At 42.8% G+C, this 25900-nt stretch overlaps 1 long non-coding RNA gene across 2 annotated transcripts in view; it reads left to right on the top strand.

Annotated features, from left to right (window-relative positions):
• LOC121846491 overlaps positions 1 to 24984 on the top strand; it is a 154876-nt gene extending 129892 nt beyond the window's left edge. The window contains exons 12-13 of one of the 2 annotated variants that reach the window (XR_006083360.1): positions 21536 to 21652; positions 24387 to 24983. This is a non-coding gene — a long non-coding RNA (uncharacterized LOC121846491). Of the gene's footprint in view, positions 1 to 21535; positions 21653 to 24386 lie in introns of both variants that reach the window. The other variant, XR_006083366.1, reaches the window with a different exon arrangement.
• The last annotated feature ends 916 nt before the right edge of the window (positions 24985 to 25900 follow it).

Here is a 25900-nt window from a genome sequence, read left to right as displayed (position 1 = left end):
AGTACTGTAGGAAGGCTATATTACAGATCTCTGCAGAGCATTTTAGGGTCATTTTTGTCACATATGTATTATGCAAGTGGTTGTGACTTGATGTGCAGTCAAGAATGTCACAGGCGAGCTGTCGTCACTTCGTTTGTATTGATGTAGTGTAGTCAAATGTTTTTGTCCAGTTGCAACTGCATAGTGTTAAAGTGCTAAAGTTTGGGGACAAAAAAACATTATTAAAATGTTTCACAGTTGTTGATGTGCAGTTTGGTCAACTATGTACCCTCCAATTGAATTGCAGAGCCTTGTATAATAGGTATCGGCTTTTACTTTGCTCCAACTGACGACTGAACCGAGTTTTCAGACAGAATAATTCACCTTGCTGAGAGTTGTTTTGTGCTTGTACCTTAAACCTTTTTATCCACCGTACCACATAACTGCCTTTATTGAAGAATGTTCCCTCTACTCCCACCTTTTCATAAGAAAATATGTTTGCGACGTGGATGTCCTGAAGAGCGCAGTGCCCTGTCTGGCAGCCTCTGCTGAATGGCCATTGTGAAGGTTGGTGAAGGCCTCCACCTACATGCAGCGCTACATCAGGGATACAGGAAAAGGAGACACTGTGCTCTGCTCTACTCTCTTTGGACTGAATGACACAAAGTGAGGCTTTCACTCAAGTGAACAGAAAATTGAAAAAAAGTTCATCTCACTGAGCTATGCTATCAATAAGCTTATTTAATTAACGATGGGGGCATCGGCAGAGGAGTGTGTGGGCTGGATCACATTGATCGATTGCCACTTTAGCTCCAAGAAACTTCAAGCTCTTAGTTTTACTCTTACTTGAAGAATGAGAAATGCTAGGAAGCTGACACGTTTCTTGTAACAATTTATTAAAGAATTTACGTTTGAACCTCCTACATATTGATTGGCTGCTTAATCTTGATCTGCAAGCCTGTGTTGCTATCCAGAGATCCTCCATCCAGTCAGCAGAGCTCAGTGGTCGATGCCTGTCTTCCTGTGACTGGTCTCCAGCCACACATTCCCCTGAGAGGGCCCAGCGTACAGGTGGATGAAACAGGCAGCGTACAGGTGGAGGAAACCGTAACATTCCTCCCAGGCAGCAAATCGAAGTGGCCGTGACCCTGAATGAATCAACAGCCCCTGGGAGAGAGGGTCTCAGACGAAGATGTCAGAGCACAGACCTTGATCTTATCTGACTATAGGAGAGCAGGCTGTCATACCAAGACAACAGGCTTCAAGTGTGCTGCTGTGTATAAGCAGGTATTGTGTGAAGGGACTCCGGGACTCTGCTGGAATGAGTTGGAGATAGATAGATATATAGATAGATAGGGTTTGCTCTACTCAGTCTGTGGGTAGTATATTTATTTCAGATCCAAAGCAATGTAAGGTTTTGATCTGAGAGTTTGTCCTTTTGCCAGTTTCTTTGTTCAATGGTGAAATGGGTTTTGTCATTTTTGTTTCTGTCTGTAATCATATATTCCTCTACTTCTGACCACGACTCCATTTTGTTGATCCCTGCCTACAGACAGAAACTAAAACAAGAGGCTCCCACGCTGAGGTCTGTCCAACGCTGGTCCGACCAAGCTGACTCCACACTCCAAGACTGCTTCCATCACGTGGACTGGGAGATGTTTCGTATTGCGTCAGACAACAACATTGACGAATACGCTGATTCGGTGTGCGAGTTCATTAGAACGTGCGTTGAAGATGTCGTTCCCATAGCAACGATTAAAACATTCCCTAACCAGAAACCTTGGATTGATGGCAGCATTCGTGTGAAGGGCAAGGTGTCTGGTAACATGACTGAATACAAACAGTGCAGCTATTCCCTCCGCAAGGCTATCAAACAAGCTAAGCGCCAGTACAGAGACAAAGTAGAATCTCAATTCAACGGCTCAGACACAAGAGCCATGTGGCAGGGTCTACAGTCAATCACGGACTACAGGAAGAAACCCAGCCCAGTCACGGACCAGGATGTCTTGCTCCCAGGCAGACTAAATAACTTTTTGCCCCCTTTGAGGACAATACAGTGCCACTGACACGGCCTGCAACGAAAACATGCGGTCTCTCCTTCACTGCAGCCGAAGTGAGTAAGACATTTAAACGTGTTAACCCTCGCAAGGCTGCAGGCCCAGACGGCATCCCCAGCCGCGCCCTCAGAGCATGCGCAGACCAGCTGGCCGGTGTGTTTACGGACATATTCAATCAATCCCTATACCAGTCTGCTGTTCCCACATGCTTCAAGAGGGCCACCATTGTTCCTGTTCCCAAGAAAGCTAAGGTAACTGAGCTAAACGACTACCGCCCGTAGCACTCACATCCGTCATCATGAAGTGCTTTGAGAGACTAGTCAAGGACCATATCACCTCCACCCTACCTGACACCCTAGACCCACTCCAATTTGCTTACCGCCCAAATAGGTCCACATACGATGCAATCTCAACCACACTGCACACTGCCCTAACCCATCTGGACAAGAGGAATACCTATGTGAGAATGCTGTTCATCTACTACAGCTCGGCATTCAACACCATAGTACCCTCCAAGCTCGTCATCAAGCTCGAGACCCTGGGTCTCGACCCCGCCCTGTGCAACTGGGTTCTGGACTTCCTGACGGGCCGCCCCCAGGTGGTGAGGGTAGGCAACAACATCTCCTCCCCGCTGATCCTCAACACTGGGGCCCCACAAGGGTGCGTTCTGAGCCCTCTCCTGTACTCCCTGTTCACCCACGACTGCGTGGCCATGCACGCCTCCAACTCAATCATCAAGTTTGCGGACGACACAACAGTGGTAGGCTTGATTACCAACAACGACGAGACGGCCTACAGGGAGGAGGTGAGGGCCCTCGGAGTGTGGTGTCAGGAAAATAACCTCACACTCAACGTCAACAAAACTAAGGAGATGATTGTGGACTTCAGGAAACAGCAGATGGAACACCCCCCTATCCACATCGATGGAACAGTAGTGGAGAGGGTAGCAAGTTTTAAGTTCCTCGGCATACACATCACAGACAAACTGAATTGGTCCACTCACACAGACAGCATCGTGAAGAAGGCGCAGCAGCGCCTCTTCAACCTCAGGAGGCTGAAGAAATTCGGCTTGTCACCAAAAGCACTCACAAACTTCTACAGATGCACAATCGAGAGCATCCTGGCGGGCTGTATCACCGCCTGGTATGGCAACTGCACCGCCCTCAACCGTAAGGCTCTCCAGAGGGTAGTGAGGTCTGCACAACGCATCACTGGGGGCAAACTACCTGCCCTCCAGGACACCTACACCACCCGATGCTACAGGAAGGCCATAAAGATCATCAAGGACATCAACCACCCGAGCCACTGCCTGTTCACCCCGCTGTCATCCAGAAGGCGAGGTCAGTACAGGTGCATCAAAGCTGGGACCGAGAGACTGAAAAACAGCTTCTATCTCAAGGCCATCAGACTGTTAAACAGCCACCACTAACATTGAGTGGCTACTGCCAACACACTGTCAATGACACTGACTCTACTCCAGCCACTTTAATAATGGGAATTGATGGGAAATGATGTAAATATATCACTAGCCACTTTAAACAATGCTACCTTATATAATGTTACTTACCCTACATTATTCATCTCATATGCATACGTAGATACTGTACTCTATATCATCGACTGCATCCTTATGTAATACATGTATCACTAGCCACTTTAACTATGCCACTTGGTTTACATACTCATCTCATATGTATATACTGTACTCGATATCATCTACTGTATCTTGCCTATGCTGCTCTGTACCATCACTCATTCATATATCCTTATGTACATATTCTTTATCCCCTTACACTGTGTATAAGACAGTAGTTTTTTTGGAATTGTTAGTTAGATTACTTGTTCGTTATTACTGCATTGTCGGAACTAGAAGCACAAGCATTTCGCTACACTCGCATTAACATCTGCTAACCATGTGTATGTGACAAATAAAATTTGATTTGATTTGATTTCTCCTTTCAATTCTTGCCAAATTCCTTGCTCCATCCTTTCCCAAGTCAGAGGAATTGGTTTCTTGGAATTTAGTTGAAATGGCTTCCGACAGGTGGCGTCACTCCTACGTGACTCTTGTCCCTCAGTCAGTACAGGCCTTTTGTGTTATTTGTAAACTCAGGTTCCCTTCATCTAATATGAGGTTTTGGTTGAAGATCTGATATATTCAGTATCAAAAATATGTCAAAATAGAGAAGATCAGAAAGGGGGCTAACACTTTTTCACGGCACTTTACATACAATACCTGGGATTTAAGATAACTCGTATGCAACTAGTTGTAGACTAAAGGGTGTGAATGTGGTATTTACAATGTAAAGCCATAGAGTAAAGTGGAGGCGGGATTGGAACAGATGAGTCAATGGTGTAAATATCAGGTTGCCCAGTAACAGAACTATGCTCCCAGGGACTGTGTGGGCAGTGGTGGCTGGTGGGAGGAGATACAGGCTTTTATGGCTGAAGACAATAAATGGAAAGGTATCAAACACATGGTTTCCATGTGTTTAATACTGTATCATTCATTCCATTCAAGCCATTACATTGAGCTCTTCCTCTGAAATCTCCTCCCACCAACCACCTCTGGTGTGGGAACAGGCAGGATTCCTCAAGAGTAGGGCCCTACAAGCGATCCTCAGAGATGAGCTAAAGACCACTCAGACACACTGGCATCATAGTGCCACCATCTCTAACCACCCCATTGTCATACCTCAGATAGCACAACAATTGGACAAAGTTTTCTTTCTCTTCTATATGTAGATTTTATATAGATTTTTTTTCTAAATGCTGCATTGTTGTGAAGGGCTTGCAAGTTAAGAATTTCACTGTATTGCATGTGACAAATTTTTAAAAAATCCCTGTTATGAACATAATGTATTTTGTCTGTACTCCAGGTTGCTAAGTTACAGACAATATAACCTGACTACCATTTTTCCACTAAACTCAGTGGAACAAAGTCAATGTTCACGGTTTGGAGCCATTCCCTGAACAATATGTTATTTTCTGCTCTCCAAATCGATTACGAATGGAGCTTACCTTCAGACATATTGGCTGCCTTTTGAAAAATGTGTTGATTTTCTGAAGAGAGCAGTGTAAAATACCTTAACTTTCAGTCAATTTCTCTCAAGAGTGTGAATGTAGATACACTGCATGTGTTATTCGTTATGTTTATGGATTGAGAAATCAATGAGATGAGATCCATTGTACTTTATTAATCCCCAAGGTGACATTAGGTTGAAATAAGCTTGTTAAAGTGTACGGAGCCCCAGCAACTCACTGGTAACAGAAACATTATGAGCCTGTCGTTTCAGGACTGGGTCATGTTCTAAAAAACTGTCTGAGTGCATGCCAGCGTGCTTTGTGTCTGGAATGAAGGATCTGACACACTGGCATGCCATGTAACTTCCTCTTATGTGCAGGTGTGGGACAGCGGCGTACTTTCACTTTCTACTGTTGTTTATTTCCTGCTGTGTTCCTATGTGGATTATATGTGTGAGGTGTAAAAAAAAAAAAGAAACTATGAAATAATACATATGGAATCATGTAGTAACCAAAAAAGTGTTAAACAAATAAAAATCTAATTTAGATTTTAGATTCTTCAAAGTAGCCACCCTTTGCCTTGATGACAGCTTTGCACACTCTTGGCATTCTCTCAACCAGCTTCACTTGGAATGCTTTTCCAACAGTCTTGAAGGAGTTCCCACAGGCCTGATTCACGCAGTCTCCTCTGAACAGTTGATGTTGAGATGTGTCTGTTACTTGAACTCTGAACTCTATTGAACTTATCCTTTGCAGCAGAGGTAACTCTGGGTCTTCCTTTCCTGTGGTGGTCCTCATGAGAGCTAGTTTCATCATAGCTCTTGATGGTTTTTGCGACTGCACTTGAAGAAACTTTCAAAGTTCTTGACATTTTCCAGATTGACTGACCTTCATGCCTTAAAGTAATGATGGACATTTCTTTTTGTTTATTTGAGCTGTTCTTGCCATAATATGGACTTGGTCTTTTACCAAATAGGGCTATCTTCTGTATACCACCCCTACCTTGTCACAGCACAACTGAGTGGATCAAACACATTAAGAAGGAAAGAAATTTCACAAATTCCACTTTTAACAAGGCACACCTAATAATTGAAATGCATTCTAGGTGACTACCTCTTGAAGCTGGTTAAGAGAATGCCAAGAGTGTTCAAAGCTGTCATCAAGGCAAAGGGGGGTTACTTTGAAGAATCTCAAATATAAAATATATTTGGATTTGTTTAACACTTTTTTGGTTACTACATGATTCCATGTGTGTTATTTCATAATATTGATGTCTTCACTATTATTCTACAATGTAGAAAATAGTTTTTTTTTTTTTAAACCTTGAATGAGTAAGTGTGTCTAAACTTTTGACTGTGACTGTATATATATATATATGTATGTGTAGCTCATATTATGTCATTTTAAAGTATGCATTACGGTGTCTGTAATAGAATAAATGTAGCAATAACAAATGTAGACATTAATTTCTATAGCTTCCAAAATGTTTTTTTAAATGGTGGGTGAGTGACAAGATGGCTTCAACACAGCGTCCACTACAGTCATCTAGTGTATATATAAATCATTGGTTCTGTAACTTTTAGAGATTTGTGCATCATTCTTATATAGTAAGCATTTCTTCCAAATGAGCTATACCTTGAATCACTGATATTATGCTTTGCCATAGGGCCTTATTGAATTCAACTGCAATATATGTCCCAGACACATTTGTCTTTTATTGCCACTTTTCAGATATTGAAGGAATACATTAGTCAGGATATTACCTAAACTGCAGACTTTAATTCTAGCCTCAGGAAGGTTTTATGTTCAATAACGGTATGGTTGTTCTCGTTATTACCTGAAAAACAAAATTGGATCTATTTATTCATTTTGCACTCCACAGATGAATCGGTTGTTTTCCCTCTGATAGGCACTTTTCCTCTCGCTCTCTTTTACTTTCTTCATCTGGACCTGTGTATTAGATTAGAAAACACCATATTTATTATCAACAAATTCACATCTCATCTTACAAACATGCTAAAGAAATGGTAGTACCATTCTCAATTCCTCTGTACTTACTACCTACAGTTGAAGTCGGAAGTTTACATACACTTAGGTTGGAGTCATTAAAACTCGTTTTTCAACTACTCCACAAATTTCTTGTTAACAAACTATAGTTTTGGCAAGTCAGGACATCTACTTTGTCCATGACAAAAGTAATTTTTCCAACAATTGTTTACAGACAGATTATTTCACTTATAATTCACTGTATCACAATTCCTGTGGGTCAGAAGTTTACATACACTAAGTTGACTGTGCCTTTAAACAGCTTAGAAAAATCCAGAAATTATGTCATGGCTTTTGAAGCTTCTGATAGGCTAATTGACATCATTTGAGTCAATTGGAGGTGTACCTGTGGATGTATTTCAAGGCCAACCTTCAAACTCAGTGCCTCTTTGCTTGACATCATGGGAAAATCAAAAGAAATTAGCCAAAAATTGTAGACCTTCACAAGTCTGGTTCATCCTTGGGAGTAATTTCCAAACGTCTGAAGGTGCCACGTTCATCTGTACAAACAATAGCACGCAATTATAAACACCATGAGACCACGCAGCCGTCATACCGCTCAGGAAGGAGACGCGTTCTGTCTCCTAGAGATGAACGTACTTTGGTGCGAAAAGTGCAAATCATTCCCAGAACAACAGCAAAGGACCTTGTGAAGATGCTGGAGGAAACGGATACAAAAATATCTATATCCACAGTAAACGATTCCTATATTGACATAACCTGAAAGGCCGCTCAGCAAGGAAGAAGCCACTGCTCCAAAATCGCCATAAAAAAAGACAGACTACGGTTTGCAACTGCACATGGGGACAAAGATCGTACTTTTTGAGAAATGTCCTCTGGTTTGATGAAATAAAAATAGAACTGTTTGGCCATAATGACCATCGTTATGTTTAGAGGAAAAAGGGGGACACTTGCAAGCAGAAGAACACCATCCCAACTTTGAAGCTCGGGGGTGGCAGCATCATATTGTGGGGGTGCTTTGGTGCAGGAGGGAGTGGTGCACTTCACAAAATAGATGGCATCGTGAGGTAGGAAAATTATATATTGAAGCAACATCTCAAGACATCAGTCAGGAAGTTAAAGCTTGGTCGCAAATGGGTCTACGTGAAACATTTGACCCAAAAACCATTTAAAGGCATTGCTAACAAATACTAATTGAACATATGTAAACTTCTGACCCACTGGGAATGTGATAAAAGAAATACAACCTGAAATAAATAATTCTCTGTGCTATTATTCTGACATTTCACATTCTTAAAATAAAGTGGTGATCCTCACTGACCTAACACAGGGAATTTTTACTAGGATTAAATGTCAGGAATTGTGAAAAAAGGAGTTTAGATGTATTTGGCTAAGGTGTATGTAAACTTCCGACTTCAACTATATCTACCCAGGTACTGCTCTGCTATTCTGTGCTTTACTGTGCTGTAAGCACAGCTAATACATCAAACATGCTAAATAAATAATGTTGGGAGTATATTTGAGAAAAAAAATGCATGCTTGCTAATCAAGCCCTCTGTACCTGAGTGGCACAGTGGTCTAAGACACTGCATCTCAGTGCAAGAGGTGTTACTGCAGTACCTGGTTTGAATCCACGCTGCATCACATCCGGCCATGATTGGGAGTGCCATTGGGCGGCGCACAATGGGCCCAGTGTTGTCTGGGTTTGGCTGGGGTAGGTCATCCTTGTAAATAATCATTTGTTCTTAACTGATTTGACTAGTTAAATATTAATTTATATTTTTTGAATAAAACCTTCCCAGGCACGTTTATGCTGTGTGTTGCTGTAGGTGAGTTGTTTCTAAGTTGGTACTCTGAGTAAGACTCGCTGCCTTGATAGTAAACAGATCAGTATCTCGGTGCTGACAGTACATGTAGCCCCTGCCCTCTGAGAGGCAGCTGAACCCTGTGACCAACCGCCCCAGCATTCTCACAATCAGCCAACCATACACTATTACGTACAACTGACTAAGAGGATCTGAGCACAGCCACTCTGTGTTTTTGTTAATGCAAACAGAATTCTGACCACCTTACATATTTATTTATTTTTGACAGTACAGTAGGATGTTAGAGAGGGAGATGAACGAGAGGGGCTCAAACCCTGTCGCCAGGGGGGCATATACACTACCGTTCAAAAGTTTGGGGTCACTTAGAAATGTCCTTGTTTTTGAAACAAAGCATTTTAAAATAACATCAAATTGATCAGAAACACAGTGTAGACATTGTTAATGTTGTAAATGACTTTTGTAGCTGGAAACGGCTGATTGTTTATGGAATATCTACAGAGGCCCATTATCAGCAACCATCACTCCTGTGTTCCAATGGCACGTTGTGTTAGCTAATCCAAGTTAGCTAATCCCAGTCGCAACCGGCCGCGACTGAGAGGTCCGTGGAGCGACGCACAATTGGCCTAGCATTGTCCGGGTTAGAGAGGGTTTGGCCGGTAGGGATATCCTTGTCTCATCGCGCACCAGTGACTCCTGTGGCTGGCCGGGCGCAGTGCGTGTCAACCAAGGTTGCCAGGTGCACGGTGTTTCCTCCGACACATTAGTGCGGCTGGCTTCCGGGTTGGATGCACGCTGTGTTAAGAAGCAGTGCTGCTTGGTTGGGTTGTGTTTCGGAGGATGCATGACCTTCGTCTCTCCCAAGCCCGTACGGGAGTTGTAGCGATGAGACAAGATAGTAACTACTAATAATTGGATAGTATGAAATTGGGGAGAAAAAGGGGGTTAAAAAAAAACTTTTGCTGTTAGCACAGCTGAAAACTGTTGTCCTGATTTAAAGAAGCAATAAAACGGGCCTTATTTAGACTAGTTGAGGATTTGGAGTATCAGCATTTTTTGGGGTTCAATTACAGGCTCAAAATGGCCAGAAACAAAGAACTTTCTTCTGAAACTCGAGTGATGGTTGCTGATAAGGGGCCTCTGTACACCTATGTAGATATTCCATAAAACATCTGCCGTTTCCAGCTACAATATGCATTTACAACATTAACAATGTCTACACCACTGTATTTCTGATCAATTTGATGTTATTTTAATGGACAAAAAATGTGCTTTTCTTTCAAAAACATGTACATTTTTACGTGACCCCAAACTTTTGAATGGTAGTGTGTGTAAGGAGCTTAGACTGCTACACCAGACTCTGGCATGCCAGTGTTGCCAGGCCTCCGTCTCGGTCTCTACTTTTGAGAGCACAAGTGATCATTGTTCCATCCTGTTTGAGAATGTTCTGATGTAGTTCTGAAAGAGCTGTTAGCTGGCAGTGTACTGCTCCTCCTCAGAGCCCAATGGTAGTGGTCCAGGTCATAAAGTCTGTCTTTGTCTTTGTTAGAGGAGACGGAGAAGGAACGAGTGCTTGTTTTTATCTGCCCACGCACTCCATCCCTCGGCGTTTCTCTGCTCACTGTGCTCCAGAGAAGAAGCAGCTTACAGTCTCACCACTTTCATCACCTCGACTGAAAAACAGGTTGAGAAGCTGAGAGAAAAGGATGGATAGTTTGAGGATAGAGAGGAAGAAGACAGAGTGTGAGAGAACAAGATAGTGAGGGAAAGAGACAGCAAATGATTAAGGGAGTTTTCCCAGGTGGGGCATGGAAGAAGCACATAGGTTTTTACCGTAACAACTTGAATTATGGAGAGACATTGGCTACCTCGAATTAGTCCATTAAAACAGTTTCTACATATGCCATTGTAAATTCAACCAATCGTTGGTCATTAAATGAATAAGACCTGTGAGAATATGAAGGCCGGCAGCCAGGGCGTAAAGATGGACTGGACCTGCTTCACAAGGACCATACGTATTTGATTCGACACCACAATACAGTGGATTAACAGCTGTGTGCTCACAGCTGGACATCAGAAGTCACAATTCAAAAACGTACATAGACGATGTAGGGAGAGAATGCAAACCATTTTCTACGTCATGGGGAAACAATGTCTCTCAAACTTCTTTGTGGATTTTTTCCCTGGATTAAAGCTTTGAGGAATTTGTGCTTGTGTAAACATTCATTCCATCTGAAGTGAAATTCCAATTATTGGACACAAACAAGCTGATAAAAGTAGAATCTCAATGTTCCACTTTTACCAGCTGCTGAGCAGGACCCCAGTGAGAATAGGCTGGGCTTGGTGGCCTTGCAGCTTAGAGCCGGTGGGCATGGGTTAGAGGCTTTACAGACCCGGTCCGGCCTCTAAGCCAGCTGCATTGAGAAGAGACAGAGTCTGAGTCTTCAATATCACCCTATTCCCTATGTAGTTCACTACTTTTGACCAGACCCCTATGGGTCCCGGTCAAAAGAAGTGCACTGTATAGGGAATAGAGTGCCATTTGGGACGTAGTCAGAGGTTCATCTGGTTCCAACACCCTCAGCACTCAGTAGGAGATGTGCAGGGCAAAACATGTTAATTTGGACTGTTTTCACTCTGAGAAATGACTGTTCTGCATGTATAACAAGTTATCGGGAATGGCCATGTGGCCCACAGCCCTTGCTGACAGCTCAGCCCCAGTCCATTTGGAGCTTGTTGGACAAATGCCATTTGAATATAGAAGAGCTGACCTGTTGACTTGTTGCACACTGTGATTTGGGGTTCATACAAAGTCCCGTTCCCAATGTGTTTCATTAGATTTAAGTAATGTAGGCCATAAATGTAATCAGCACATTATTATCACCTTTACTCAGTGGATTTTAGGCCGTTTTTGCCTGGGACTGATTCAAATCAATGAATCAATCATCAAATGCAGCGTGAAATGCTTAATAACACAGAGTAACACATTCAGATTGCAGTGGAACATCAACGTAGATTCAGAAATTGAAATGACAAACAATAGGCCACAGGCAGTCCATCATTTCACAACATCAGTCTTGCAGTCTGCCTCAATGACTTTGATCAAACAAAAAATTGACAACATCCAGGTTATTTTCGGATCACCATGTCAATACAATTTAACTTTTTGTCAGGGTTTAACTTTTTTGTCAGTGACCAGAGGTCTTGGTAAATACACATCCCATACAGTTAACGAGGGCAAAGTAGGATATTTTAGGAATGTTTGATGTCGGACAGAGGATGGGTAAAGTGTGTGAGTGCGGGCGAGTGTGAAGTGAAAGGTTATGTTGTGAACTCTCAGGGTTGCTCTGCAGTTGTTTCCCTCAGTTCATGGATGGCCGGAGGGCTCCATGGTGGTGTTGACGGCTGCTTCCTGCCTCCCCTCTCCTCACCGTCATTACAGAGGAAGAGGGAGTGGAGAGGCAGCCCCCCCCTAATTAGTGCTTTGCTCACCAAAACAACTTCATACCCAAAAGGCGGCCTCCAACAGGGTGACCCAACATGGTGGGTGAGATTAAATCTATCCACTCAGGGTTCGATACTGCAACCAAAACGTTTGCCACCAGTACGACACAATTTTTATTGTTTTTTTTTACCTGGTCACGTTAGTTTTTGGTTCACAATTAGCTTTTTTGTTGTTGTTATTATCATGATTTATTCAAACAGTAATGTGCAACTGACAAAAAATAAACCAAATTTCTGAAGAGGCAACAATGACACAGAAATGCCCCCGTCTGTGTGTGACTCCCGGCAGGAAATCCTCTGCCGGGAGTCACATATCCTCAGTGAACATAATATTGTAATAATCCTATTTTTAATCTAGGCTATGTAATTAATTTAAAAAAACATGGATTTACGAAGCTTTTTCGTTCATTATGTCAATTATTTATCACGTGAGCTCCATACTTATAGCCTATAGATGATCTGTCGGTCAGAGAGAGCGCGCAGCTCTTAAACAACTGGTTGTTGCGTGGAGCAGCTCGACAGTGGGTGGGGTAGGTACAGTTGAAGTCGGAAGTTTACATACACTTAGGTTGGAGTCATTAAAACTCGTTTTTCAACTACTCCACAAATGTCTTGTTAACAAACTATAGTTTTGGCAAGTCGGTTAGGACATCTACATTGTGCATGGCACAAGTAATTTTTCCAACAATTGTTTACAGACAGATTATTTAACTTATAATTCACTGTATCACAATTCCAGTGGGTCAGAAGTTTACATACACTAAGTTGACTGTGCCTTTAAACAGCTTAGAAAAATCCAGAAAATTATGTCTTGGCTTTGGAAGCTTCTGATAGGCTAATTGACATAATTTGAGTCAATTGGAGGTGTACCTGTGGATGTATTTCAAAGCCTACCTTCAAACTCAGTGCTTCCTTGCTTGACATCATGGGAAAAGCAAAAGAAATCAGCCAAGACCTCAGAAAATAAATAGTAGACCTCCACAAGTCTGGTTCATCCTTGGGAGCAATTTACAAACACCTGAAGGTACCACGTTCACCTGTACAAACAATAGTACGAAAGTATAAACACCATGGGACCACGCAGTCGTCATACTGCTCAGGAAGGAGACGCGTTCTGTCTCCTAGAGATGAACGTACTTTGGTGCGAAAAGTGCAAATCAATCCCAGAACAACAGCAAAGGACCTTGTGAAGATGCTGGAGGAAACTGGTACAAAAGTATCTATATCCACAGTAAAACAAGTCCTATATCGACATAACCTGAAAGGCCGCTCAGCAAGGAAGAAGCCACTGCTCCAAAACCACCATAAAAAGCCAGACTACGGTTTGCAACTGCACATGGGGACAAAGATCGTACTTTTTGGTCCTCTGGTCTGATGAAACAAAAATAGAACTGTTTGGCCATAATGACCATAGTTATGTTTGGAGGAAAAAGGGGGATGCTTGCAAGCCGAAGAACACCATCCCAACCGTGAAGCACAGGGTGGCATTATCATGTTGTGGGGGTTCTTTGCTGCAGGAGGGTCTGGTGCACTTCACAAAATAGATGGCATTATGAGGAATGGGAAATGTATGTGGATATATTGAAGCAACATCTCAAGACATCAGTCAGGAAGTTAAAGCTTGGTCGCAAATGGGTCTTCCAAATGGACAATGACCCCAAGCATACTTCCAAAGTTGTGGCAAAATGGCTTAAGGACAACAAAGTCAAGGTATTGGAGTGGCCATCACAAAGCCCTGACCTCAATCCCACAGAATATTTGTGGTCAGAACTGAAAAAGCGTGTACGAGCAAGGAGGCTGTAACACTCCAGGTGTCGTGGGTGTGGAGTCAGACGCAGGAAACAGAGACTGCAATACTGTGCTCTTTAATGCACTCACGCAACACTGGGTGCTCAAAACCAAATGCCCCAAACAACACAGGGGACGAAAACAGTACAGCAGAATACATGACCAGGAACAAACACGTTCCTCTACTACATAACCGAAGGTCACAATAATTAATCCCGCACAAAGAAACAGGCGGGCCGGCTGTCTAATAAAACCCAACTAATGACTCACTAACAGGTGCTATCAATAAACATACAAGGAGGGGGAGGAAAGACAATCAGTGGCAGCTAATAGGCCGGCGACGACGACCGCCGAGCGCCACCCGACCGGGAAGGGGAGCCACCCTCGGTCGGACTCATGACAGAGGCCTACAAACCTGACTCAGTTACAGCAGCTCTGTCAGGAGGAATGGGCCAAAATTCACCCAACTTATTGTGGGAAGCTTGTGGAAGGCTACCCGAAACTTTTGACCCAAGTTAAACAATTTAAAGGCAATGCTACCAAATACTAATTGAGTGTATGTAAACTTCTGACCCACTGGGAATGTGATGAAAGAAATAAAAGCTGAAATAAATCATTCTCTCTACTATTATTCTGACATTTCACATTCATAAAATAAAGTGGTGATCCTAACTGACCTCAAGCAGGGATTTTTTTTACTAGGATTAAATGTCAGGAATTGTGAAAAACTGAGTTTAAATGTATTTAGCGAAGGTGTATGTAAACTTCCGACTTCAACTGTATAGGAAAGATGTTCCAAGTTATGATCTCTAGCCGTCAGTAAATTTTAAGGCAAGAATTGGTATGCAAACCATGTATTTAGAAAGTTCAGTGTCTTGGTTGAGTATTTGCGATGCGCAATTCAATCTGTGTCTCAAATTACTATTAGAATAGTATAATACACCTGGTGCAATTTAGAATGTTTTTTCTCTACTGTCAAGAGGGGAGCCCCCCAACCAAATCTCGCTTAGCTTCCCCTAAGGCTAGGGCCGACCCTGTGTCGAGCCCTGTGTGTGCTAATCATAGCCTAACCTTCTTTTGGTAGATGGAAAGGCAATTAAAAGGTAACTACAAAGCCTACCTGGAAGAATCAGAATTATTTGCATCAATCACAAGTGTCTGGCCAAACACAACTGTCTGGCATCTACAGACCTCAAAACTGGTCCCCTGATGTGTTTTAAGCATAGTTGTTTTTCTATTAAAAAAGTGTGATTTTGAGAGCGAAAACCTTTCAACAAAAATGGGGGAAATCGGTCTTTCTTCTCGCTTTCTTTTTGTTTGCCGTGGTATCGTTTTGGTATTAAGTATTGTTTTTTCAAATGTTGCCCTCTAGAGGATTTCGCAGAAAAGAACACATGGCACTCTGAAATCTGAAGTCTGTTTAATTTGCTGTTACAGTAAATCTTTCCAAATCAACGTAAGAACACAAGGGCATGCTAATGTAAAAGATGGCTAGTCATTATTAGCCTGATTTTGTATGGAATACAGGCACGTTATGGGACACCGGTCAGGTCATTATCAATATAATTTTTTATTAAATAAATTGGTGCGACCAAGTCATGTGTTTGTGCCATCTGAAAAAGTTGGTAGCACAAGTGACACTAATTTTTAAAGTTAGTGTAGGACCCTGCCACTGCGGTTTGAACATCAGATCAGCCCAGAGAACCCCCTCATTTCCGCCTGTGCTTCTCACTAGTTAAGTGATGCTGTAGGGAGAGCCAGGAACAGGAAGCCACTGGCGGTATCATCAGTGACAGTGTTTAGGTCTAGGGAGGAGGGTTTGGGTGCGTAACAAAAGCAGACAATGCGTCCTGAAATAACCATGAGTAGCCAGGCAGGGGGTGTGTCAGTGTGTCATTAAGGCCAGCTGTGGGGCGTGAACCCTGGGATGAGACGGAAAAGCACATGGTCACCGGATGGGGGGGGCTTGTTTGGGGCCTCACATACACACACACACACACAGCAAAAACCCTGATTCTACGCCACATTACGGTGCATTAACTGCTGAGTGCTCACAGCTGGCAATCAGAAGTCACAATTAATATAACTGACCTAGAGAGACAGACGGATGATGTAGGGAAAGAATGTAAAGTCGTTATAACATTGCAAGCAGGTGGTCAGTTTGATGCCTGTGGGGTTTTGAATGGCGCTAGAATTGTCCTCCAGACGTGGCATCGTCGCCGTGGTGTGTTTGCACTGGGTAACCTACATGTTGAACCTCCAGATGCACTGAGAGAAAGGCTACGTCCCAATCATCTTCCGTTCATCCCAAAGTGTATACAAGTGTATTTCTTCACTCCCCTTCACTCATTTGGAAGGAAATGACTGATATAAGAACAAATGCTCACTTTAGGAGAAAGGAGGTATTCATGTGACACACCCAGAGAGAGGGGATGGAAGGTGTGATTCCAATTAAAGAGCGCTATTTCATTCTGTTACTAAATCAAATAAAATTGTATTAGTCACATGCGCCGAATACAACAGGTGTAGTTTCACCTTACAGTGAAATGCTTACTTACGAGCCCCTAATCAACAGTGCAGTTTCAACAACAATGGATAAGAATAAGAGATAAAAGTAACAAGTAATTAAAGAATAACAATATATACAGGGGGGTGCCGGTACAGAGTCAGTGTGCGGGGGCACCGGTTAGTTGAGGTAGTATGTACATGTAGGTAGAGTTATTAAAGTGACTATGCATAGAAGACAACAGAGAGTGGCAGTGGTGTGGGGGGCAATGTGAATTGTCTGGGTAGCCATTTGACTAGATGTTCAGGAGTCTTATGGCTTGGGGGTAGAGGCTGTTTAGATGCCTCTTGGACCTAGACTTGGTGCTCCGGTACTGCTTGCCGAGCAGTGATGCAACCAGTCAGGATGCTCTCAATGGTGCAGCTGTAGAACCTTTTGAGGATCTGAGGAACCATGCCAAATCTTTTCAGTCTCCTGAGGGGGATAGGTTTTGTCGTGCCCGCTTCACGACTGTCTTGGTGTGCTTGGACCATGTTAGTTTGTTGGTGATGTGGACACCAAGGAACTTGAAGCTCTCAACCTGCTTTACTGCAGCCCCGTCGATGAGAATGGGGGCATGCTCGGGTCCTCTTTTTCCTGTAGTCCACAATTACCTACTTTGTCTTGATCACGTTTAGGGAGAGGTTGTTGTCCTGGCACCACACAGCCAGGTCTCTAGCAGGTAAACAGCGGTGTGTTGTATTAAGATAACTCTCTGAGAAACGTTGTTCCCTCTCTTATTAAGGAGCAGGGGATGCTGTCTGTGTGGGGCTGGTGCTTAGGGTGTGACCTCAGGGAGTCTGGAGGTGTTAATGAAGATGTTTTGTCTTTGCATGTTGCTCCCCCAGACTCCCCCAGATTGCTCTACGTCCGCAGCTATGACATGCCCTTTGCAAAGACGGTGAGACAAGGAGCTGGATGTGTTGCTAAATTCAACCTCACCTACACACACAAAGGAAATGCTGTAAGCCCAAGCCCTTACAATGTTTGCCTAACAACACCAAGTGAGCCTTTGTTTTTAACAGGGATTTACAACGAAGACTCCATGGTAAAGATTTAGGAATGATATAATATGCCATAGAAATGTCATACATACAGTCTGCATCCAACACACCAGTACCCAACTCATGCAAACATCATCGATAAACCCAAAGTTGGATACTCAACCTTTCTTGAGACATGAAAAGGTTCTAGATTGTTTAAAGTTAAATATTTTCACAGATATTCCCTCCAATGCACTCTACTGTGTAGCCAATCATGGATTTTTCTCCCCCACACAAGCTCTCTGTATGAAATTCGTTAAAAGCCTGTTCAAGTTAATGCCCACTTATGTCTCATTTAACTTTATTCGTAGAGAGTCTCTGGGTCTGGTAGAGTACTAGGCTCCCTATACAGAGCAGAGCCATATGAGGCCTGTGGAAGAGGAGCTAACTCATTAATCATACATAGCCGCTGCACCATCCATGACAGATCTGTTGAAGTCAGACATTACCGTTTCTGGTGAAAGCAGCCGGTAGCAGGGAAATGAGAGGACCCTTTGATGGCAGGCAGTGTGGGAGTGTGCAAATGTGCAAATGTGTTCGTCACCTTCCCAGATAGCGATCCATCTTTTTATTCATCGATGCGTTTAGGGGAGGGGGCGGGGGGGGTCTCGTATCTCGGTTTCACTGTTGAATGCTTATATCTGAGTTAATGGGATACATTTTCTGTATGAGATTGTTTGGGTAATTTCTGACTCAACTCCTCAGTCATTTCAGGAAGAATAATTTGCCAAACACACTTTCATTTGATATACTTTAATTGTTTGGTAATTGCAATAGTTATTTTTTGTCAAGTGCAGAATCCGCCTCTTAGGAGATGCCAGTTTGTTTTTTAAGGCGCTGGATATTTTCCAGTATATAATTGACTTTCTTTAATGGAGACAGAACTCAATATACCCTTCACAGTCTTATCTCCCAAACCAAACAAATTGGTATCTTTTGTGTTCTGTCTGTGTTGACTTGTTGTTAGTGTGGTTTTGTTTGGAAGCTTTGTCTTTAGCTTATCAGTCACACCTTTCCTCAGAATTCTCAACTTAGCTTTCTGCTTTAGTCTACTAATTAGTGTGTACTCACGCCTCTTCCTCTCATTTCAAATACATTATTATCCGTCTTTGAGAGAACTGGGTAACGATTGGTATGACCCTCCAGTAGCCAGACATTGACGTCAAGTAATGGCACAGTGCGAAACGGTTAACGCTGTTCCCATTTAAAACCGTTTTAGCCTCTACACGGCTATTACAGTTCCTGGGGTTATCAGTAATTCTGTGTAATTACAAAGCATCTAGTAGAATAAGACTACTCAATAGCGCATGAGGTGGATGTGTAGAGGCGTTAATGAGTCATGATGTTGACATCCCTACAGATGGGATGGGTTTGGTTGGGAGGCTGAAATTAATGGCACAGTCCTTCCTGCGCCTAACCATCACATCATCATAGCAACACAAAGGTCGCTAGAGGCCATCAGTCTCATATCATGTCAATAGCTAAGAGCAGACTTTTATTTATGTGTCGATATCAAAGGACTGTGTTAACCTTGAATTTTGATTGTTTTCTATCGACACCTTCACAGTCTCAGAGATCCTGCGTCAGCGTCCCTTGCATCATATAACAGTCCTCCGTCTATACAGAACACTGCTTTGTTATTAAAAGGGACCCAAGTGCCACCACAGAGTCCCAGACCTCCGGGCCAGCTTTGATTAAGTCCAGAATGAAAGAAAGATCCGCCCAGACGGAGGGGAATGAGAAATATCCTGGCCCGTGTAATAGAATGCCTTCCTCTGTCAACATCTGACTTGTAAAGGCTCAGTAATACAACAAGTCTTCACAACGTCGCAGCGACCAGGGAGCTTTGTCATAAAATCCCCTCCAGCTCATAAAGCAGTAGGCTCTACTTGTCCTCTCTGCTTGTAATCAGTATGCCCTCAGAACGCCAACGGTTGGAAAGTTGGGGGCATACAGACAGACACTAGATGCATCCTATATGACACCCTATTTCCTATGTAGTGCACTACTGGTAGAAACTACTAAGTCTAGACTACTGACACCTGTCTGGTAGAATCAAACACAGTGAGCTGTAGGGTACTTTGGATGAGCATACAATTTTTATTTAATTTAAGATCAGTCTAACTTAATATTTCTCATAATTGTTGTGTTCTGAAAACTAATCACAAGCTCACCGGAGGCAACCGCTTGGCATAATGGTATGATGAAGCACAATATTATTTTTCCCAAATAGCCAAGTTTCTGGTCCCAAACGCCATGATTGGAATAGAGGGTTATGGAGGAAAGATTGGCGTAGTTATTACTATGATTTGAGGTTGAATACACCGGCATTACACATAATAATAGCTGGGGGGGGGGTTCCTTCGCCAGAGTCACCTACTAGCGGGCTGCAGGTGTGAGACCATAATGAAGTGGATTTGGATGGATTAAACACCAAGCGGTGGGAGGGGAGACATGGCAGCCAGCATGTCTCACACACACACACACACCCTATGGACAGGATCCCAGAAAACACCACAGCACACAGGACAGACTCATCCCTGCCTGCCAAAAAGTTGCCTCCTGCATTGTTATTTGGCAGCTCTCTTGGCTTTGTGTTAAACTGAGCATCACCCATTCTGTCTCTTCTCCAGAGTTTTGTCTCTCAGCTGTTATTCGGAAGGTCTGAAATAATAGTTTGCTTTGGAAATGGAACTGAATCAACAGATCTTGACAGCTAATTGTGTGCTTGTTCTCATTCATTTTAATAGCACAGTGTTGCCACTTAAAATCTTTATTTTTCACATGTGCCGAATAGACCTTACCGAGTGTAGACCTTACTGTGAAATGTTTACTTACAAGCCCTTAATAGCACCGTTGATTAGGAGCGTGTAAAACGCCAGCCATCCTCTCCGGCAGTTGGTACAGACACTGGTGATGAGGGTAGTGTGACAACATGTCTAATGTGTATAATTGTGAGTTCATCCCAATTTTCTCATGATCATGCAAACTGTGGTGTGGTGTGATGTGTTCTGAGCATGACGCCTCCCTCTCTTCACACACAGTCATCCACACTCTTTCATCCACACTCCCTCCTCACTTGAGTACCCAGATGCCCTTCTCTCCAGGAGCAGACAGGTTTTTTACGGAGCGCTCGGTCCTCTTGCCAGGCACGGTGGTGTGTTCCTGGCAGAGCCGCCCACTCCCTGGTGTCTGCCTGGCCTTCATCTGCTCAGGGGCAGCCTGGCAGTGGGCCCTCGCCAGTCCTCTGAGCCCTGGAGGTCCATTGCGGCTCTGCTCCCCTCTCTCTATCTCCTTTAGCACCCCCTCGCCCATGTAGATACATACTCAATGATTCATGATTCGTTGAACAGAACAGTCAATATCAGTGAAGCTAAAGAGCAAGTTGATGATGAGCTTCTTAGTAAAGTGATCCTATATTACCATCAGCTGTTTGCATTCAGTAGAATGTGTCTGTCTCTTTGGTGTGATGAAATCCAGCTACTTTAGAGCACAAGTGTTTGAGAACAGCAGCAAGGGGAAGCTAGGCAAATCAAGCTCATGACAAATGGGCAACAGATACAGAAATGTCTTCCCTGACTCATAATTCAAAGTGTACAGTACATTCTTAATTCAATTGTCAAACCGTTATTGCTGTATAATGTAAGTCCCAGTATTGCGATTGGAGGACCAGAATGATTGTAGACAGTATAATATACTGTATATAATATCCAGTAAATATTGACATTCTAAACCAACCACTTTGACTCCTTTCTCATTCTCTAGTCCTCGAAGGAGCTGAAGCAGTACGACAACAAGATAATTGAGTGGTCCTTTAACAACGACACCTGGGTGTTCATGTGACACAGGGTGGACAAGAGCTTCCCCAACTTCTACGACACAGTGAGTGAGCAGTGTTTTCCCAATTGTTTTGGCCATTCAAAATCAAATCAATTGATTCTCCCCAATTTGAAGTCAATTAAGTAGCTAGCCACATAATGAACAAAAATATAAACACAACAAAGATTTTACTGAGTTTAAATTCATATAAGGAAATCAGTCAATTGACATTAATGAATTAGGCCCTAATCTATGGATTTCACATGACTGGGCAGGGGTGCAGCCATGGGTGGGCTTGGGAGGGCATAGGTACACCTACAGTTGAAGTTGGAAGTTTACATACACCTTAGCAAAAGTATGCTTGGGTTCATTGTCCATTTGGAAGACCCATTTGCGACCAAAATTTAACTTCCTGACTGATGTCTTGAGATGTTGCTACAATATATCCACATAATTTTCCTCCCTCATGAAGCCATCTATATTGTGAAGTGCACCAGACCCTCCTGCAGCAAAGCACCCCCACAACATGATGCTGCCACCCGATGCTTCACGGTTGGGATGGTGTTCTTCGGCTTGCAAGACTCCCCCGTGTTCCTCCAAACATAACGATGGTCTTTATGGCCAAACAGTTCTATTTTTGTTTCATCAGACCAGAGGACATTTCTCCAAAAAGTACAATCTTTGTCCCTATTTGCAGTTGCAAACCGTAGTCTGGCTTTTTTATGGCAGTTTTGGAGCAGTGGCTTCATCTTTGCTGAGCGGCCTTTCAGGTCATGTTCATATAGATACTTTTGTACCTGTTTCCTCCAGCATCTTCACAAGGTCTTTTGCTGTTGTTCTGGGATTGATTTGCACTTTTCGCACCAAAGTGCGTTCATCTCTAGGAGACAGAATGCGTCTTCTTCCTGAGCGGTATGACGGCTGCGTGATCCCATGGTGTTTATACCTGAATACTATTGTTTGTACAGATGAACGTGGTACCTTCAGGCGTTTGGAATTTGCTCCCAAGAATGAACCAGACTCGTGGAGGTCTACAATTGATTTTCTGAGGCCTTGGCTGATTTCTTTAGATTTTTCTATGATGTCAAGCAAAGAGGCACGGAGTTAAAAGGTAGGCCTTGAAATACATCCACAGGTACACCTCCAATAGGCTAATTGACATTGTTTGAGTCAATCAGAAGCTTCTAAAGCCATGACATCATTTTCTGGAATTTTCCAAGCTCTTTAAAGGCACAGTCAGCTTAGTGTATGTAAACTTCTGACCCACTGGAATTGTGATACAGGGAATTATAAGTGAAATAATCTGTCTGTAAACAATTGTTGGAAAAATGACTTGTGTCATGCACAAGGTAGATGTCCTAACCGACTCGCCAATACTATAGTTTGTTAACAAGAAATGTGTGGAGTGGTTGAAAAACGAGTTTTAATGACTCCAACCTAAGTGTATGTAAACTTCTGACTTCAACTGTACTTGGGAACCAGGTCCACCCACTGGGGAGCCAGGTCCAGCCAGAATGAGTTTTTCCCCACACACACACCTCCCCACACCCCCTCACATGATCTCGCAGGTGAAGAAGCCGGGTGTGGAGATCCTGAGCTGGCGTGGTTACACATGGTCTGTGGTTGTGAGGCCAGTTGGACGTACTGCCAAATTCTCTAAAATGACATTGGAGGCAGCTTATGGTAGAAAAATGAACATTAAATTCTCTGGCAACCGCTCTGGTGGACATTCCTGCAAGTCAGCATTCTAATTACAAACTCCTTTTAAAACTTGGCATTGTGTTGTGTGACAAAACTGCACATTTTGAAGTGGCCTTTTATTGTCCCCAGCACAAGGTGCACCTGTTTAATGACCATGCTGTTTAATCAGCTTCTTCATATGCCACACCTGTCAGATGGATGGATTAAATTGGCAAAGGAGAAATTTTCACTAACAGGGGATGTAAACAAATTTTTGCACGAAATGTGTGCTCATGGAGAATTTCTGGAATTCATTTCAGCTCATGAAACATGGGACCAACATGTTGCGTTTATATTTTTGTTCAGTGTTGTTGTAAGTAGTCGGCTATTTGGCTCACAGCTGGGTGAGAGTATCTGCCTGCCATGGCCAGCCTTGGAGCAATCTGTATTAATATCTACAGTCTCTTTATCTCTGTCTGCAATAAGACAATCACTGGGCCTATTAGATTAATGGCTTAGTTCATCTATATTTCACACATGCCTTCTTACTTTAATGCCAGTTTTTTTTGCATTACTCATGGTGTGTGTGTGTGTGTGTGTGAGATTATTGTGTTTTTATTTAATTGTAGAAATGTCCACTGATTGAATACCATACTCTTTCTTCTACGCTTCAAGGCTTTTTATCTTCTCGGTTTCCCAAATCTATGTTTAATGCTTGAAATCTGCCAACCTTATAGCTGCAAATGTCAAGGGAGTCCAAACATTTAAAAAATATGTATTTTTATGTTACTGAAACTTCTTTAATGGAATTTGAGGAGTTATAGTGTAGTTTAGTTGGTGGAGTACACTTGTGCCCTGAGGTAAGGAAAAGGTTTAGAGATTTTGAGTTTATTAGTCACATGCACAGGGTTTCAGATGTAAATGCAAGGTACAGCTGCAACAGTGGAGGTCAAAGGGTTTACATACTACCTCCACTATGAAGTGAACATGGCCTGGATTTATTGTATTTTTTTCATGTGACTGCAGAAACAGCCTGCAATAGAGGTGGACCAAGCCCAGGAAGGGTCCATCATCACGTCTGAGCTAACTTCCTGTCTGTGTGTCTCTTCTCTTCCAGCTCTGTGTAACAGCATCCAGCATCCTGTCACAAAAGAAAACCTCTGAGTTTCTGGACCGCTGTGCCCTGGGGGCCCACAGACAGAACCGGAAACACCACCATGACCCAGACACAGAGCTCATGCCCCGTACTGCTCCAAAGAGACCCAACTGGGCCGCACCATACAGCGGAGGTGGGCCGGGCCAGTGTAGCAGTGTATCTATGTGGCTTGCAGAGCGAGGTCCTTCATGGCTACAGCCCACCCCCTTCCTCCCCCTCAGAGACACAGACATTTGATTATCAGCCTCTTACAGGCCCTCTTAACTAAAAAATATTGGAATGAATAACTTATAGATCCTGTTAGATATCCCCATGTAGTGCCTTAGCTTTAATTTCAGTGGTTCTTATTAAAGAAAAAATACATAATGGTGAATTTTATTTATGTATTCCCTTTTTTTAACGGTCTCCCAACTAATCTATTGATCAACAACAGAGGAATTGGTGTTTTAACTACGGCAGCAACTGACTATGTTTTTCCTAGCTGTTTATTTGTATTTGGGATGGCGGTAATCAGATGGGAAACAACCACCTGACCCCTCCTTTCTATCTTTTCTCTCCCAGCAGTGAAGTGAAGGAATGCACTAGTGAATATTTCAAAGGTATTGTTTAGTAGCAAGAGAGAGCTATTCCTCTGAGATATTCTTCTGACACACAGTGATACATCGGGTTGACAACATGAATAACCATGACAAGATGTCTCCACAGTATGTGTGCAACAAACACACTCTGCCTCCACATGACGTCACATGACCATATCGTCAGACCCCAGAATAGACTCGGTAACCGCTTGGGAAATGTCATGATGGAAACACGCCTCTCCTTTGTTTTTTCTTCAATGTGTGTACAGAATAATAACATTTCAACACTTGCTTTATTTGAACAGATACCCCAATTAAGGACTGCCCTAGTTCATAACAGACTGGTTTACGCCTGCATTTGTTGTTTGATTGGATCCATTAAAACAATACATCATGTGAAAGGGAAGGTACAGTGGTAAGAAAAAGTATGTGAACCATTTGGAATTTCTGCATAAATTGGTCATCAAATTTGATCTGATCTTCATCTAAGTCACAACGATAGACAAACATAGTATGCTTAAACTAATAACACACAAATTATTGTATTTTTCTTGTCTATATTGAATACATAGTTTAAACATTCACATTCACATTCACACAAAAAGTATGTGAACCCCTAGGCTAATGACTTCTCCAAAAGCTAATTGGAGTCAGGAGTCAGCTAACCTGGAGGCCAATCAGTGAGACAAGATTGGAGATGTTGGTTAGAGATTTTGAGTTTGCTATTCACAAGAAGCATTGCCTGATATATCTCAAGAGACCTAAGATGAAGAATTGTTGACTTGCATAAAGCTGGAAAGGGAAACAAAAGTACCTCTAAAAGCCTTGATGTTCTTCAGTCCACAGAAAGACAAATGTACACCTTCTGGAGTGGTCCAGTCAGAGTCCTGACCTCAA

This window comes from Oncorhynchus tshawytscha, linkage group LG05 (genome assembly GCF_018296145.1).
Source record: "Oncorhynchus tshawytscha isolate Ot180627B linkage group LG05, Otsh_v2.0, whole genome shotgun sequence".
NCBI lineage: Eukaryota > Metazoa > Chordata > Actinopteri > Salmoniformes > Salmonidae > Oncorhynchus > Oncorhynchus tshawytscha.
This window is presented reverse-complemented; position numbering and strand designations above follow the sequence as displayed.